The sequence below is a fragment of the Globicephala melas genome, chromosome 8 (genome assembly GCF_963455315.2).
Source record: "Globicephala melas chromosome 8, mGloMel1.2, whole genome shotgun sequence".
In the NCBI taxonomy this organism is placed as follows: Eukaryota; Metazoa; Chordata; class Mammalia; order Artiodactyla; family Delphinidae; genus Globicephala; species Globicephala melas.
The window spans coordinates 97221488-97239045 of NC_083321.1; the positions used below are offsets into that span (position 1 = coordinate 97221488).

The 17558-nt window shown below is 41.3% G+C and overlaps 1 long non-coding RNA gene across 2 annotated transcripts; it reads right to left on the reverse strand.

Annotated features, from left to right (window-relative positions):
* Positions 1 to 381: 381 nt before the first annotated feature.
* On the reverse strand, positions 382 to 14118 carry LOC115843556 (uncharacterized). Of its 2 annotated transcripts, none has more exons than XR_004035810.3 (4): positions 13181 to 14118; positions 12073 to 12945; positions 3387 to 3535; positions 382 to 3264 (listed from the first exon to the last, which is right to left on the reverse strand). It is a non-coding gene; the product is annotated as an uncharacterized lncRNA (long non-coding RNA). The 2 variants fall into 2 exon arrangements; XR_004035811.3 differs by having other exon boundaries at positions 12073 to 12902; positions 13181 to 14112.
* Positions 14119 to 17558: the final 3440 nt, after the last annotated feature.

The window sequence follows — 17558 nt, forward strand, 5'->3', positions numbered from 1 at the left end:
GCAGTGTGGAAGGGAGAAACTGGAGGCATGAGGCAGGAGTCCAGGTGATATGAGACTTGTCTTAAATAGTTGGAGGATGGGGAGAAGTAGACACATTTAAAGACAGAAAGAAGGAAAAACCAAAAAGATTTACCTGATTGGCCATGACAGGTGGAAAGAGGAAAGACAAGGATCACACCTTGGTTTCTGACTTGAGTAAATGATAGTGCTGCTTATTAAAGGCAACATGGGATCATTTAGAAATTGCCTCTAAATTGAAATTTCCCACCACATCAGATCATTTGCTCCTCATAGATCCTGAAACTAGCTTTGATGCACACTAGGGAAAACACCCAAATTATGAGAGCATACTCTTCCAAGAAATCAACACGAGTTCACAGCTGATGCACCACTGCTTTTATTGGGGGTTCAGGGGACATATGACAAAGTCTCATAAAATGTCAACAAAGTCACATTTTGTGCTTGGCTATGCTTTAAAAAAAAAAAAAAACTGTTTATTTATGAGTTCACTTAATGAGAACTGTGTGAGATATGGCCAATGACCATCATTTTGAAAACAGGACGACCTGAGCCACCAGGAGGTCTAAGTGTGACAATGCCAGATATCTAAGCGCAAGTTTACAGCAGTCAAATATTCAGATCCTTCCAAACATCTAGATGCTCGCCCTTAAGTAGACACAGATTAACTGACTCCTTCAAGACAAAATTATGTTTTGAACTTCTGTGTTCTCCAGCTGATCACTTTTTCTTTTTTTTTTGCGGTACGCGGGCCTCTCACTTTTGTGGCCGCTCCCGTTGCGGAGCAGAGGCTCCGGACGTGCAGGCTCAGCAGCCATGGCTCACGGGCCCAGCCGCTCCGCAGCATGTGGGATCTTCCCGGACCGGGGCATGAATCCATGTCCTCGGCATCGGCAGGCGGACTCTCAACCACTGCGCCACCAGGGAAGCCCCTGACCACTTTATTAACCATTACTAAATGCCAACTGAAGGCAAAGGGGCTGGTAAAGAAGAGTGAGGTTTCCTCAGTTCTAGTTTTTTATGGCTGAAGTATCCTTGAGTTAGTAACAATTAAAATAGCAAATAACCATTGATATTTTCAAAAAACATAAGGACTATTGAAACAGTGGTGTTTAAATATTCATGCAGAAGCTCTTACAAATATATACTGTCCATAAAACTGGTTAAGAAAATGCTCATTAGAAGATCTGGTTTGTTTAGGTGAACTAAGAATGCCAAATAACTTAAGAATATCATTGAAGACGTTGCACACGTAACTTGGGCCATTGTGTGTTCTTTGTGGATGGACCACTGACAATTTCTGGAACTAAAGATGTCAGTTTGTAGCTAGCTAATTTTCACATTGAGGTGAGAAGCCAAAGAGGTGCAAAATTGAAGCAATCTACTAGGTACAATGCTCCCTGATCACCCAGATAGAATGTTTTCACTGATCAAATTCAAGCTCACACTTCATTTAGACAGGGTGGAGAAGTTCAAGAGCCTCTGAGGGCGGCATGGTTTCCGGACCGAGCTCTGCTACACTTCAACGTGTGATCTTCCGTAAGTCACTCAAACTTTATGGATTTATCACATCTGTAGAAAAGGACCTTTAAGCTCTGCCCACCTCCTATTTTTATTCTCAAGTAGTTGAGATTTCATGCTGACCGAAGTGAACAGTTTCATCAGAGTCTGGCCCCCTCCCAAAAAAAGGTCTAAAATGCTGATAGACTCTATTGCCCAATTTTTTTCAATTTCTTTCATGAAAATACATTCCATCATGTGAGTTTAACCAGAAAACTGAAAAATTTGAGAAGCTAATTAAGGGAAATAGCTATTTATTTACCACAGAAAAATATCGAGGAATATAGAAGCGGTAATATTACAACGTTGGTAGCAATATCGTGACTTAGCGCGTTAGATCATGAGCTCTGCAGTCGCAATTCTGATTGTGAACTCTGTATGTGGCAGTTTGGCAAGTTACTTAACCTCATTAAAAGTCAGTTTTCTTTGTGTAAAATGGGAATAAAAAACAACATCTATGTGGCAAGGTTGTTGTGAGGCTTAAGAGAGTTAACATAGAGAATGCTTAACATGTAGTGAGAACTCAGTAGATATCCATTGTTACTAGGCTAACAGAAAAATCACAAATCTTCCTATCAGTTGCTTTAATGGAAGAAATATGATTATAATTCTAGGCTACCCCTAGGGAGGGAGGGGGGAAGTGTGTGTGTGCAAAGTCTTCACCGTATATATATCTATACATTGGCACTGAAAGTCTGGGATGCAGTGCAGAAGACATGTATATTCATAATTCCCTAAAACCACCACGTAGATGCTTTCCTCTCTGACTTTTCTCACAATATTGCATCCACCTAAAGGCCTCTATTTTCTCCTTCCTTTCCACTTATCTAAATCTTTAACAGCCTTTAAGATTCATCTTGTATTTTCCTCCTTTGGGAACTTTCTTCCCTAAACAGACCAGTTTGCCCAGCTTAAGGTGACCCCTGAGCTCCTTGTTTATATCTTTGGCTTTGTTTTGGTTTTGCTCTTATCAGTTGACCTGATTTGTTACTTATCTTTTCAAAAGTTTATGTGCCTCTGCCTCACTAGATTTAAACTCTTCAGAGGCACTGACCACATCTCACAGAACCTAGCTTGCCCGATAAAAAGAATGGTTGGTTGGTTGGCTGGCGTCAGTGGGATCTTGTATTTCTATGCCACAGTCTGAGTTCTCACCATTATTTTATCCTTTGGATCGCCTCCCACTATTTCATTATTTCAAAAGAACTTTATATTCTTTAAGTCACTCTGAAGGTCAAACTCGGTGTGTGGCTAACATTCAATTTACTTCCGGCATGAACAACTTTCTATTTTAAAAATCGGTGCATTAATAAGCATATTCATTCATACTAGAAAAAAAGTTTTTTAAAAATGAATGTCACACAGAATTTAAATACAAACAGGAATACACATGACGAAGGGAAAAGTCCTTGGCTCCTTCGAAATCTAGACGTCATTCTTAAGTGTTTCTGTTTCTTGAAAAGCTTGCCTTGTTCTTGTTCTGAGATTCTATTGGCTGAAGGTGCAGCATGTGGGTGTGTCACTTGGCAGGAGAGGTGTCTTCAGGTGATCGCTTTCTTTGTTTCAACTTCACAGTCGGCTTGAGCGTCCATCAGGACAGCAGTCTCTGTGGTCTGTGTCCTTTCACTGGGGAGACATTCCTGAGGAGGGGGGACTATAGGACCAGCTGAAAGGACATCAACACGACTAAAAAAATAACAGAACACATCACAGAAGGTTATCACATTGACTCTTTAATACAAATAGAGGAATGTTATGATACTTTGAGAGCCATGCTATTTCTAACTAGGAGTGAAATGCTGCATCACCAGAAAAACGGAGCTTGCTCATTGTTCATCTTGTTCAGGAATCAGTCAAGCAACAGGATTGCTTGAGAGTGTGTGAGAGCACCACGATCCTCGCTCTGGGAGAGTGCGCTCCGTAAGAATAACTTCAGGTTTATCCAACAGGCAACTTACTGAAATAGGACACGGAGGAAAACAACAAAAGAACACAGGACATTAAGGACACATTCAACTAAATCTAAAGACTACATGCAAAATCAAATAAGTAAGGGCACATCAGTGCTTAGCAATGTAGGAGTGAACGGAGTCACTAGAATGGTTAGGAGTCGATGTCAATTCCTTGTATGTGTCTTTGTATTTCTAGTGCCTGGCTCAGAGGATGACACATGGTGCCCCCCGAAAGAAAGAATGAGAGGAACCACAAAAGGGAGGGAGGGAAAGAGGAAGGGAGGGAGGGAGAGAGGGAGGAAGGAAGGAGGGAGGGAGAAAGGGAAGAGGAAGGGGAGGGAACAAGGGAGAGAGGGAGGAAGGAAAGGAGAAAAAGAAAGAGGGAGAGAAGGAAGGAAGGGAGAAAGGGAGGGGAGAGACAGAGAAAGGATGAAGCAGGAGGGAGGAAGAGAAAGTGAGAAAGAAAAGAAAGGTTTCTGAAATGTAGAAGAGGTGGAGAGGCAGAGCGTGCAGAGAGGAAAAGCTTGGGTGAGAGCGTATTCAAAGATCTGGAAGCCTGGAAGAGCAGGCTCCCTTAATTCAAGAAGAGGTTATGCGTGGTTTGAGAAAATGGGCGGGGCAATTTTCAGGAGGTTTTGAACACGTTAAGGTTTAATTTGGGAAGGGTGTAACAACTGTAGGCTTTTGAAGGGGATATTAACATGATATAAATGCATCAAGTAGAAAGGGGAAACTGAAACTCAAAGATGTCAACCCAATGGAAAAAAACCAAAGGATACTGCAAGCAATTAATGAAGGCAGAAGGACTAAAGAATATGGTCTTAAAATAGAAAGGCAGGTGCTCCTCTGGGTTTCTTCTATGTTAATGTTGAAGGAAATGGGCTTAGATCTCAGATCAAGAAATTCCTTCTCCCACTGTGTAGCTTTTCTCATTCTTCGCCTGTTCCTCTTTTCTGTCCCTGCCCTTCCTGAAACTTCAGTCTTCACTGTTTTAGCATCAAGGCAAAATATGTTAGTAAGTACAGCGCCTGGAGGTGGGATCAAATATAACTTTAAAGGGCAGCTGTTGGTGCAAATAGACTGCGGATTCAAGGGTCCTGAAATTGTTCTTATACCTCTATAAGAATCGCTTCAAAAATTCCCTGCTGGAGAAGAGTTTAGAGACCAACTAATCCAACCCACTTATTTTACAGACAAGGATATTTGGGAAGAGCTGTATTAATGTTTCTTTCATTCTACAAAAGTTGTTATGAATGCAGTATACTTTGCAGGTGGACCTGAAATTAACTAAAGCCTTTACTGTCAGCTTCTTCATTATGCTAGCACAATGAAGATGCATAATGAGTTAGGTACATCAAAAGGGATTTACTACCACACACCCCTCTTTCTGCACTAAACGCTCTGGACACACTGAAAATGTTGGTTCTCTTTCTAGATGGCAGGTATAATATATATATATATATATTTCCGAAAACCGGTAAAATACCCTACTGTTAAATATTGTTAATAGATATTTTTCTGTTCTGATCAAGCACGCAAAACTGATCCTGGATGAGTAATTAAATATACATCTTACAGATTTTAGAATTTATTATTTTGTGAACACAGAATGGGAGGGTGGGGTGCTAAGCTTTTGATACATGTGTATGAGACTCGTGCATCAACTAAAATGCCACTGCAACAAGGAAGGACGTGTCACAAAATTCTTGTGTGACTCCTTTGGGTAGCTAATAATGCAAAGCTCTCGCATACATCAGCAGATGAAAAGTAAATCAACGTATTGTTTTGGTGTTGCATAGATAGAGCCCATGCATAATGTCTCTGGACCCCGTCAGCAAAATGAATTTTGAGTAATAAATAGTATAAACATGCAAAGCACCATACTCCAGGTGTCTATTATGAGTCAAAAGTTTAACAAATCAGCTTTCTTTGGGGCCTGTGGCTACTTAATTGGAATGAGTTATATCTTGTATCCTCTTAACATGAGCCTCCCTTGGAATCCTCTTTGTCTCCTGAACGTATAAGCATAAATTGGGACCCTGGCATTGCCTTGCTTGAGGTCCCTCTGTGATCTGATGGGGATGATTCTCCAAATTTATATCAGAAGCATCTCCACCCACTGAGCACACAGCAAGTGCCAAGTGCCAGGCTGACCAATCCCCTCACTGTTGCTCTGCCTGGATCGTGCCTTAATGGCTAGATCTTCAGGGTCAGCTCCTTGGTGTGGTGGGGTCTCCAGTCCAGGAGACACCATATTGAGACACCAAAAGGGAAAGTGATGTGAGTGCATAAATGACCTGAGGCAGAGTTTCAGTTATTCATCATGTGTCACGAAAAGTGGAGGAAAAATAGGAAAGAGGTTGTTTGTTATTATTTTGATTACTTTGATTAAATTAAGATTATTATCTCTGCCTAAGGCCATTTCCCTGGCATTTTATCTCATTATTCTAATAAAGGAAATAGATATCTTATGAATACGATTTACTGTTCTAACACTCTCCATTACTTCAAGTTGCCAAAGTCGAGATGAAGACTCAATCAGTAAAGAGCAGCAAATATCTTATGCACAATGCAAGTATCCACAATGCTAACCCTTTTAGTAATCGTGAGTTTCCAACATCTAGGTCAGACACATTCATTCTTGCGTGAGAACACAGAGTTCTTTGCTTCTTATATTAATTAACAAGGAGTTAAAAAAAATAAAAGCTGACTTTAAAAACATTCTACTCAGGAGCCATTTCAAATGAGGAGAAATGCCCAAGGGGGGGGGAAATCTCAAGTAGGCAACGTGTAAAGCAACACACAACTATATGCACATTAGTATAATTACACATTGCAAATTATATCGGATGTATCTAATATCTAATTTTTTGAAAGCTGATTCCACTTGAGATTTCAATAACAGCATCAACATTTTGCAGGTGGCTCCTTCTGTAGTATCCAAAGGGAATTATTCCTCTAATGTGCTTACAGCCCTCATGTAAAAACTGAAGCTCTTCCTTAAAGGACCAATGAACAATGAACACTGGGAATATTACCTTGATGGATAAAGCGAGGGGGGGGGGTCCACCAAGGATAATGTTCAGCATATGGTTATTTATTCTGTCCCTTCTGTGCAGAGGATCCTTATTTGCTTCAAGCAATAAGAAAAATACTTAAACAAGAGCCTCATTAGAAAATGTGGGGAAGGCTCCATACATATTCTGAGGCAATGACATGAAAAGCTAAGGGACTGATGATTTTTTAGATCAACTGCTAAAAGAGAAGTGTGCAAGAGAATGGCAAATTATACCTTGGACTGAAAACAGAGACTGCCCTACATTCAATTCTGCTCTGTTAAAGCATATGACTAATTTGTCCTAAAGACGACACCAGGTCAAAGCTCCGTTTTGAAGAATAGGCTTTTGTCCTCATCTTTCTGTATCAATCAATCAATCATCAAATAACCAAATACATATTTGTGATCCTGGAGAATGGAGCATATTATTCAAGTTGATTGGATCCATTTTCTTGAGTCCTCCTTAAAGAACTTTCTGCTAATTAACCAGGGTTACTATTGAATTATTTAATTATCTGCACTTTTGTGCAATGAAATATGTTGTCATATCACATACTTTATCACGCTGTTGCTGTTCATATTTAATGATGCCTCTATAGTTAGCAGTTTCCTTTGTTCTGCTCAGTAAGTGGTTTTAGAAAAGGGGGTGGGCGGGGAAGGAGGAGCCTTGGGGTTTGTAAAATACAATCATACATTCCTGGTGCACATGCAAAACTTTGTGCATTGACATGAATTTCTTTTTCAAAATCAAGTTGCAATTCCATTTGGAATAAGCTAAGAGGCACATGTCGGTGACTTCAAATGCAGTCAGAGCGATATTCCTATACCTTGAACACCTCTCCAGTGTATTTCCACTGCAGTGCAGTGGTAAAACGACGACTTCATTTTTTTTTTTTTTAATCAGCAAGGAATGTCTTTAACAAGGAAGAAGTAAATTATGATAATGACTGAATGGTCGGATCCTTGAGCATTACTAATTAGCATTTATTGCCTGGATTATAGAACAATACATGTGAAACCGAACTGCGATTGCTCTTTTACATCCAAGAACTGGAAAAGGCAGTGGAGCAAGAGGCAGTATCATCAGTGGTTGAGTCAGTGGGTTTACATCTCCTTGAGAGTGTGCAGAATTCCTCGTTTTGGGGGGTTTTTTTTTTTGAAATATACAAATGTGGTCCTTGGTATTTATGGCCCATTCATTTCGTGTGTGAGGCACATATTTACATATGATATCATAGTCATGGGAGACTAATGAGAGGAGAAACATTTTGGCTATGATGTCATTTTGGGACAATTTTATCCATTGTGAGAGTTTAACAGTAAAGAGCGTAAAACTCGCCGTTTCATAAAAGTATGAATTTTTCTGTAGAAATTTTGACTTAAAAAGGAAACAAAGAACTCAGTTCTTAGTGACAAAAATTTTACATTCACCTCCCACTTTCTCTTAGGAGGCCTACAGTTGAAAATAATTGAGAAAAGGCAAATTGGTCTCTGGTTTAAGATCCTTTTCTTCATTAGGAATTTGTAAAAAAAATAGGATTCTGAAATTAGAAATAAGTGAGGTATTAATCAACAGACCAACATCACTCCTGTAAATAAAGGCCACTCACATAATTTGGCAACTGGAATTCCTAAATAACCCGGTAGGTAGGAGAGAAAGAGGGAGAATTAACCATTCATCATTCTCGCTGCAGACTCACCGTTTTCCTCCACACCCCATTACAGCGAATGAAGAGAAAAAAAAAAAAAAATCATAAAATAAAGCCGGTACTAAATACAGTCACTAGTCTTCCGAATACCTTTATGGATTCCCTACCCTGATCCTTTTTAGTTTGAAAGAATAAGTTTGGCTAAATCTGTGAGGAGATTAAACAGACTGGTGATAAAAATTAATTCTGCTGAATGAGCAAATGCATTTGGATTGCAGAGATGCAAATAAGATAATACTTTTCTTTTCCTTTGACATACCAAGCGGATTAGTTTAGAATGTTAAATTTGATTTTATTAGAATATATTAGCAGTGTTTTAATTAATACCAATCAAACATTTTCTTTCCCTGGGGCTAGATGTGCTCCTAACGCTTTCTAAATCATCTGTGCTTTATACATCCAAAAAAAAAAAAAAGAAAAAAAGAAAAAGGAAAAACCAACCACCAAATTACTAAAGCCTTTTGTTACATTCTTCATAATTTTACTGTATTCAGCAGAAGACTATAAGCTGTTTACCTAAAGGTGTCTTGCCCATAAAATTAGTTCCCAGGTGCTGGGTTTAAAATGAGTCCTGTTCACTTGTACAGTTGATTTTTTTTTTTTTTTTTAAGGTTGAATTAGAGACTTGAAAAATAAACATCTTCTGTGTTTTTCTTTTGGGGAAAAATGTTGCAAAAGGAGTTTTGGCTGGTTCGTCTTACTCTTGGCTTTATTCTCTCTAGAGCTTCCTAGAGCTGTTAAATTTCCAACTGCATGGGTTTTAAGCTGGCAGTTCTTTGGAAACAGGGGCAAAAAAGGAATGAAAAAAAAGGTGGGGCGGGGGGCAATCTAGTTAAAAATACGGTGAGCCAGTGTGCCCTGTGAACTGAATTGTAACTGTGCTGCAAGGAAGTGCCGCATTGCGTTTCACTCCTGACCCCTCTCCTTTTCTCTCAAGCTTCCTGTCCTTCTGTGTCCGAAAGCTCCAGTTCACTTCTTTCTCTTTTCTTCCCGCAATGCACCCCCCCCCAATTTCCCTGCCTTATTTTTTTTTTTTATCTGCCAAGCTGGATTTGCACTTTTAAAGATCAGTATCAATAATGCCCTGCTTGTTTCGGTGGCACTCTCCCTTTAAAAGACAGCCCCCTCTAATTGATGCGTCTGGGCTAGTCTAGACTGGTAGTGATTGAACCAACCACCAATTATGTTATTCATTTCACTGAACTTCACTGATGGGCTTGGTGAGGAAGAAGGGGTGTTGAGAAATCTGCCCTTATACTGAAGCACTTCCCTGCTGAAATATAAAATCTCGTGTGTCGTTACGCACTCCTAAATGCCTGTATGATCAATCCTATGATAGCAACCTTAGGACATGAGCAATCCAGGTGAAAACATGTAAAAAAAACCCGAAAGAGTGCCTTGCAATATAAACTGTATCACTTGTATTAAATTACTATGCTGTTATCATTTAAAAATCACAGAAGAATTACATCCAGCATGCTTTTATTGATCCCTGCATACAGTTTCATAGAATAAGATACAGCTATATTTTGACCTCGAAAAGCACCAAATGTTTGGCAAATACTTGATATGAATCAAGTGGTAATTATATATCCATAAGTTAAATATATGCCTTTCCATAATTTCCAAATGCCTATGCATGCACATCAGCTAAGATGGGGGAAAATCATTAATCCATTGTATAGAAACCAAAAGATAACTTGAAAATCAAATAGCTCTTTTCTCTGACGCATATTCAGGCTATCAAAGGCTTGAAAGTAATATTTAAATATTACAACTACTAGGACGTTTCGACAAAAAGCACAATGCAATTGTTGCACAATTCGTTTTCTCAATTCAGTTTTCTGATACAAAATGGTTTCTTGACTACGATTTGGAGTCAATGACTAAAATGGCAATAAACACTTAAAAAAAGAAAAGCAGGAAAAGAACAGTTTCCTTAACCTTCGGCAACGTATAAAACAAGGTTATAACCGACATAAAGTCTTTAAAAGAAGAAAGCATTTGAAGTCAGGGTTGACTTAGGTATTTTCCAAAAATAGAAGATAAATGTTGGCTCAAGAGTACTAAAATGGTTTAGATGAAATTGTATACTGGAATTTTTCACAACAAAGAAAAGGTAAGTTACTGTTTCTCTTCTCTAACTATGAGATAGATCTAAATCACCGAGATTCTTGTGGTATCAAAAGTTACATTTTTAGAAAACTGCAAACTAGGTAATGCTAACAATTACCTTAAGAGAAGATAATTTTAACTGCACAGTTTGGTGTTATAAATAACTTCGTTGGATTATATAAATCCTGATCAATTTTTTCTAATTTTTAAATAAAAAATAGGTATTGATAACTTCTAAGTGATACAATAATTGTGTGCGTGTGCTGTTTCCTTTTATATGTTTAAAAATATATATTTCCTTTTATTTCTTTCCTTTTATATGTTTAGAAAATACATTTCCAATCCTTATTACTTTTAAACTCATTGTGTATAACATTTTAAAATAGATGTCAGGCAAGGAAGCTATAACCTCTCCTTTTATTTTATTTTTTTAAAGTGTTGCCAAGTAATACAAATTTAATCTTTGTTAACACCATAAATTCCATCCTTCTTGTAAGTCTAGCAAGAGTGGAATTTTTAGCCTACTGATATTTTAGCTCACACTACTGGCTCGTCCCTATTTGTGTCTGTGTGTTCACTGTCCAGCCATATATGATACACATATGTGGGCACTGAATATATACTCTACCCACATGCCCATTTTAATTGGGCACAATTTTAAGATTAACTGTTGAGTTGAAAAGTTGGAGGCATGGGGCATGCTGGGACTTCAGCTGATAGGTTCTGAGGTCAACCACCAGGTACTGAGCTGTTCTTGTTACGCTCGGATAGTACTGCGTGTTGCTCTCAAGGAATAGACCAGGGTAGGTGAGTTCCACAAGCCTCAGGCATCAATAATAAACATGCGTACACATCGCAGCCAGCACGCTATTATCACACAATATATACCTACTTTAACAGAAATCCAGGAGCTGCCACTTTTCTGGTCACCTGATCCCACCTAACAATGAAAACCTCAGAGGTGCACTCAAGCACTTCAGACAAACTTTCTTTTCTTTTGTTTTTGCTTCAGAGAAAAAAAAAGTTCCACCAAATTTCCAGGATGCAAAGGCACGGCTCGCAGCTCCCAAGAGCCTAACCCGTGGATTGAAACGGTAAACATCACAAGTTAGGGTCTCAGGGATTGAGAGGAGCGCACTAAATTGTTCTTTCTTGAGACAAAACAAAGCAAAACAGGAATGACAAGCGATTTCTGTTCGAGGTTCACGACTAAAAGACAACAAACAGGTGGCAGGATATTCCCTCGCTCTCTAAGCTGCCTTCCTTCACAAAATTTGGATTCCACGTAAGTATAGTAGAAACATACAAACGTACGCAGCGTCTGTGGGCGCATATACATACCTGAACATACAATCGCCAGTCTATCAGAGAAAACTCTTTGAAGCTTTGGGCAAAAAGAGTTTACTAAAATGGAAAACAATATGAATAGACTCAGAAATGCCCACGTTTTTCAAACCACGGTCTACAATCAAGATTAAACGTCAAAGCTTTAATTTACAACTAGCACCAATGACGGTAAAGAAAATCCGAGGCATCTCTTCCCCCCTGGGCGAGCATGCCGCATGCAAAACCATCCAAATCAGGTTTCGAGAAGCAGAAGACCAAGCAGTAGGATTTGGAGGCTTGGAAAGTATACATACGAAGAGCGTTTGAAACTCACCCATTGGAAGTGGAGTCGGGCTGCAGCCTCCAGTAGCACCGTCCGGGCCAGGGGGGGAAACGTGAGCTGCAGGGCGCTTGCCTGGGCGAGGTGTTTCAATAGAGGACTGAGAGCTGGGCAGGGAGGGGGAGGCGGGGGCAGGAAGCGATACACCAAATCTAGAGACTGTAACTCTGTAGTTTATGCTTTGACGAGAGAGGGGGTTAAAAAGGGCGATTCGGTGGGAGTGGAGGGAGGGAACGGGGCTGATCAAATTTTGAGAATATTAGGTTAAAAATTCAAAAAAAAATGTTTTTCGAAGAATGAGAACCCTCCCCAGGGCTGCTTTTCAAAATTTCCTCCTTCTTTCTTTAGCGTGCACTTTGCCAGTCCTGCGAAGGGCCTCCTGTACATCAGCTGCTTGGCTGGAGCCAAGGCCAAATCACCCCGAGCCAGCACCAGGCTGTCACTTGGTCGAGGCGAGTGGGAAGGGGTGGGCGCGAGCCGGGGAGGCGCATCTCCCCCGCCCCACTCCCGCCGCGGATCCTTTGAAGCCGTTTGCCAATATTTCGGAGGAATCCGAAGCACAATTCCCCTCCATCTTCGCAGACAGCTACGGGCTCTGTACCTGATAGATCGTCGCTTCCCCGCGTCTGCCTGGAAGCTGGGCTTTCCTCTGCGGAGATGGCTCCTAGTGCCGCCTCCAAAAATGAAACGAAAGGGAGGGGAAGTGGGTGGGAAGATGACTCTTTAAAAATTTTTTCTTCCCCTTTTTTTCTTTCCTTCTGTTTCCTTTCCTTTCCTCCTTCTTTTTCTTCTTTTATTCCAGCGTGAGCAAGGTGGATGGATGGCTAGTCAAAGAGAATGACAAAGCAGCCCCTGCAAAGGAAGGCACTGGAGGGGGCCTCGGGCACTTAGGAAAAATGCTAAATATTTTGTATATATTTCCATATGCAACTAAAAACCGTTAAAGTTCCAGGATCTACCCCCCTCTGCCCCCTCCCCCCACCTTACAAAATAGAATCATAGGAGCAAGACAGCTATATTATGTCTCTTTTCCCTCTGTACAGGGTTATTCAACATCCCACCCCCCCTCCACCCCATCTTCAAGACAACTTTTTTTTCTCACCTCTGTAGGTTCTTCGCAGGCACAATCCTCTGTTCAGTTCAGGGTCTCTCCTTTTTCTCTCCCTTCCCTTTTCCTTTTCCTCTCAGAAAAGCTAGTCCGTCATCATCCTACCTAGCTTCTCTCTCTCTCTCTCTCTCTCTCTCTCAACCTCTCTCCCTTTTTCTTTTACTGTTAAAAACATAATAATAATGGCCCTTTCGACATAGCAGCATGAAGTGGCTGCCTTTGAGAAAGCACATTTAATCTTTACTGGCTCCCCTAGGCTTCAGTGAAGAAGGAGAAGGCAAGAAAAAAAGGGAGAGAGAGGAAAAAAAGATTGTAAGGGAGGCTGCTGACGGACAGCAAGCGTCAGGCACAAATCAGCGACAAGTTGAATTTTCCTAGACCACACTGCCCCCTTTCTTCTCGGTTCTCTCCCTGGGCTCCTGGAAAGCCCGAGTGTCTGGTTACAGGAGGCGATGGGTCTCCTTTTGCCAACCATGGTGCAGATTCCTCGCATGCCTGCTTAAATCTCTGGCAGAGTAAGGAATCAATATCCCCCTCTAATCACCTTTAGCTCTTCTAGGGCTTCTGAGAACCCACTTCGCGCTCCTCACGGCTCCCCCGCCCTGCCAGGCTCCTCCATACAAAGCTTGCCGTCGTCCTGTCATTTCTCACTTCCTTCCATATCTTGGAGGCAAGCCTCTCTTCTAATATCCTCTCGCCCGCTCCTTCTCTCTGCTGTCGTGTGTCTCATCCCTGACTCCCAGCACCGGATGCACTAAGGCTTCTGCCTGACTACTAATGAGACCAAAAATACACCAGCAGGTCAGGGGGAAGGCCAGACACTGTGTTATACAAATACAAAAAAAAAATCCTCAGCCCTGCTAGACCCAGAGATCAGGTATCACATTTTCTAAAAGGGAAGAAAAAAGGGGGTGGGTGGGGTGGAGTGAAAACGAGAGACCACAGTGCAGATCTCTGCCTAATTGTTCCACATCCCATGGGCATTTAAAACACGCACGCATGTGTGAGTGCAGGTGATGTAACTTGGGGAAGCTGGGTGGGTTTTCTTTATGGACAGAAAGTCAACAATGCCCAAAGACTTCTTTGAAATCGGCATTTAGAGGGATAAAAGAGCAGTGATTCAAATCTATATTTAAAGTACGCAGACACTCTATTAAGGCATGTGATGACTACAATGCTAAAAATCTCTTTCTTTTCAATGGCTGGGTTTTACGCATTGACTCTGTTTGCCGTGTGTACTAATTTACCACTTACATTCCCTTGGATTTGGAAATGAACTTATCAGTGACTGTAGCTCATCCCAACCCTTCGCTTCTACTGCAGACATTTTTCCTTATCCCTGAAGCATTTCTCCTCGAACGTCCATCAGTTCTGTGCACACTTCATTGATCAGCCTAAAGTCCCTTGATCATGATAAGTAATCATTCAGATGACAAAAAAAAAAAAGTGGCACAAGAAAAAAAATGAAAGACATCCTGAATTGACCAAGGGAGCATATCTTACCATTTCTGTGGGTACACATCTTAAAAGCTCGGCTACAGGAGGATTTTGTAAAGCAGGTAGCTCTCGAAAATTAGGGTCTCTACCTATCTGTACACACAGTGGGTATACTGCCATCTTCACCCAATTTTCGTGGCTAGAATCATGCAGACAACAGGCAGTGCTGTGTTAAATATAATGCTGGGCTCTGTAAAGAGCAAGGAAGGGAGGGAGGTAGCTGAGGATGCAGGTTTCTTCCAAGTCGATGTTTTTAAAAGGTAGTTTCTTTGTGCTCAACTCAGATATTGTGCTTTGTCTCTGACTGTGAGACCTGCAGAAGCACGGCTGGATGCCAAGGAAAAGGAGAAGAAAAAGCACAAACGAGAAGGAGATGCAGAGAGAAGAACAAGGGAGAGGGAGGAGAGAGGAAAGGAGAACAAATTGAGGCAAAAAGAGAAAGACCTACAATCATGGTGTTGGGTTTCCTTTAATACCTTTTTTTTGGTTGGCAGGGGTTGGAGACTGGGTTAGAATCTTTTTCAGATTTGGCTAAAAGGGTGTTTGCACTAGACTGATGGAGAAAAAGAAACATGCTAGAATAATCACAAAGGGTGGAGCTGTCAAAAAAAAAATCTTTGACTCGCTGGGTGCCTCCCTGTAACGCCAAAATGAATCGTTCCTAAGGAGAATCATCAATTGTCTTAGTGTCCTTGTATATGAAGTCCAGATTATGGGAATCATGGTTGTACTCATCCTCAAGACGGAAAGATAGACGGAGAATGACATTTCCTGAGATTCTCTGAAACCTCTAGATATTTGCAACAATGGTTCGGCATGATTTTCACACACTGAGCTAATTTGTCCCTGTCTGTATTCACTCAGGTTATCAAGATATACAAATATGTAACTTATAAAAGTTTTGCTATGAACACATCATTTTCTCTATACAACTCAGCCATGTCTTTGGAGGATACTTATTTCAAGCAGTTAACACCTGACCCCAATTTCTGTGGGTAATTAGTGAGCTAGATAACCACACAAAGTGGGTAATTATTTAGTACCCAAGGGTATGCTAGAAGTGGGTAGTGGTTTTGTTAACAAAAGCACATTTCTAATTATTGTATCTATGATGGGTGTTTCAAAAATACCAGTTACTATATCAAGTGAACCATGATAAATAAGTGAACTATTTTGCTGTTCTTAGCACATATGTGTGTGTGTGTGTGTATACTGTTACGGTTAATAATATTTACTGCTCCTGTATAGGGTGTTGTGAAGATTAATTAGATAACATCTGTAAGACTCTCAGAGATGCAATGTGCTAAGGAACTTCTAAATACAGTGTTACCATTGCTCTTACTATGTTGATGAATAATCCCAGGATGGGAGAAGCTGAGGGAGTAGATTTCAACTGGATTGAAAATATGCTGAGATCACAAACGTGATGAGTTTGATTACGGGGAGTGGTCTCCGACCTGACCGAGAGGAACACAGGCGGTAAGAGAAAAGAAAGGTAGATGCCATTTCACTTGTTTTATATTTTGGTTTTTTGGCCGGAGGCATGTGGGACCTGAGCTCCCTGACCAGGGCTCGAACCCACACCCCCCTGCATTGGAAGGCGAAGTCTTCACCACTGGACCACCAGGGAAGTCCCTGCCATTTCATTTGGATCGGAGGAGCCAGGCTGGGAGGGGAGGGGCAGAAGGCAGGAGTCAGAGATGGGCCGGGAAGGAAGCTGAATCAGCCGGACCACACCCTCGCTCCAAAGTCTGTCTAGCCGTCCCTTTTGATGAGCAGCAAATAGGCACAAAAATCCCCAAAGAAGACGTCCATGCCAGTCCTGGGACAAATTCATCACAATTACAATCAATCAGCCGGTTATGTAGTATTTATTCTGGAGAAGAACCAGCAGTGCAGATTATTTTCACAAATGCAGATATAGTTCCAAATATTAGAGTGTTGAGAACAGGCACACACAGACCAACTTTAGGTATCTTTAACCCGAGCTACAAACAGCAACGAAGAAGTGCTTTCTAATGCCACTGCTTTTATGAATCATCTGCAGGATAGGATATTATTAATTTCTGCAGAGAAAGGAAGAAGAATAAATGAAGAGGAAAGGAAAAGAAAAAAGAAAAGCCCATTGCTTTCAGGGACCCTAAATCTGGAGAGCAATCAAGCCTTGAAAACAAACAACAAGAACTTACTGCTTCTTCCTCTGTAAACGTCCATCTCCTTGAGCCCGGTGTCTGGCTGAGGCAGGACGGACAAGAGGCCTCTGGGATCCAAATCTTCAAGTAGGCTCACCACATTTTTTCTTTCAAAGCAAGGTTGTCTTGGGGATTAACCCTAGGAGTCTGGGAGATGTGAAGCAGGTTGGGAGGGTGATGGGAAATATGCAAGGATATTGTATTCAGCCCAGTTCACGGTCTCTAGGGAATAGGAAAGGGAAAGGGCCCCATTAGTCGGCCAACAGGTACCACTGCTGAAATCCCTGCTTGGAGGATGGCCTCCAGGACACGTGTTTATGCTGTGATTGGAAGCCAGTGGTGTGATGAGCTCATTTTAAGAGTTTGGGAGCAGAGGGAAAATATCTCCAGAAGCCACCCAAGCCAGGCTTCTGACCTGAAGCCCAGTATTTGTCACCCCCTCCCTGAGCTCAGGACTACAAAGGCCGACTGGCATTCTCCAACCCGCCCAGCTCCTTTCAAACCCACAGACTGTGCCAGACTGGCCCCACCTCCCACTGCAGCAAATTCTGTAGCCCTGCTCCATGCCGCCCTGTAGGGAGCCAGATTTCCACTTTAATTGTCCTACCTGGCCTTCTCCTCTGCCACTGCCCCTGGCTCTTGGTTCCTGGCATGGTTTCAAAGGCCCAATCAACTGCCTCCCC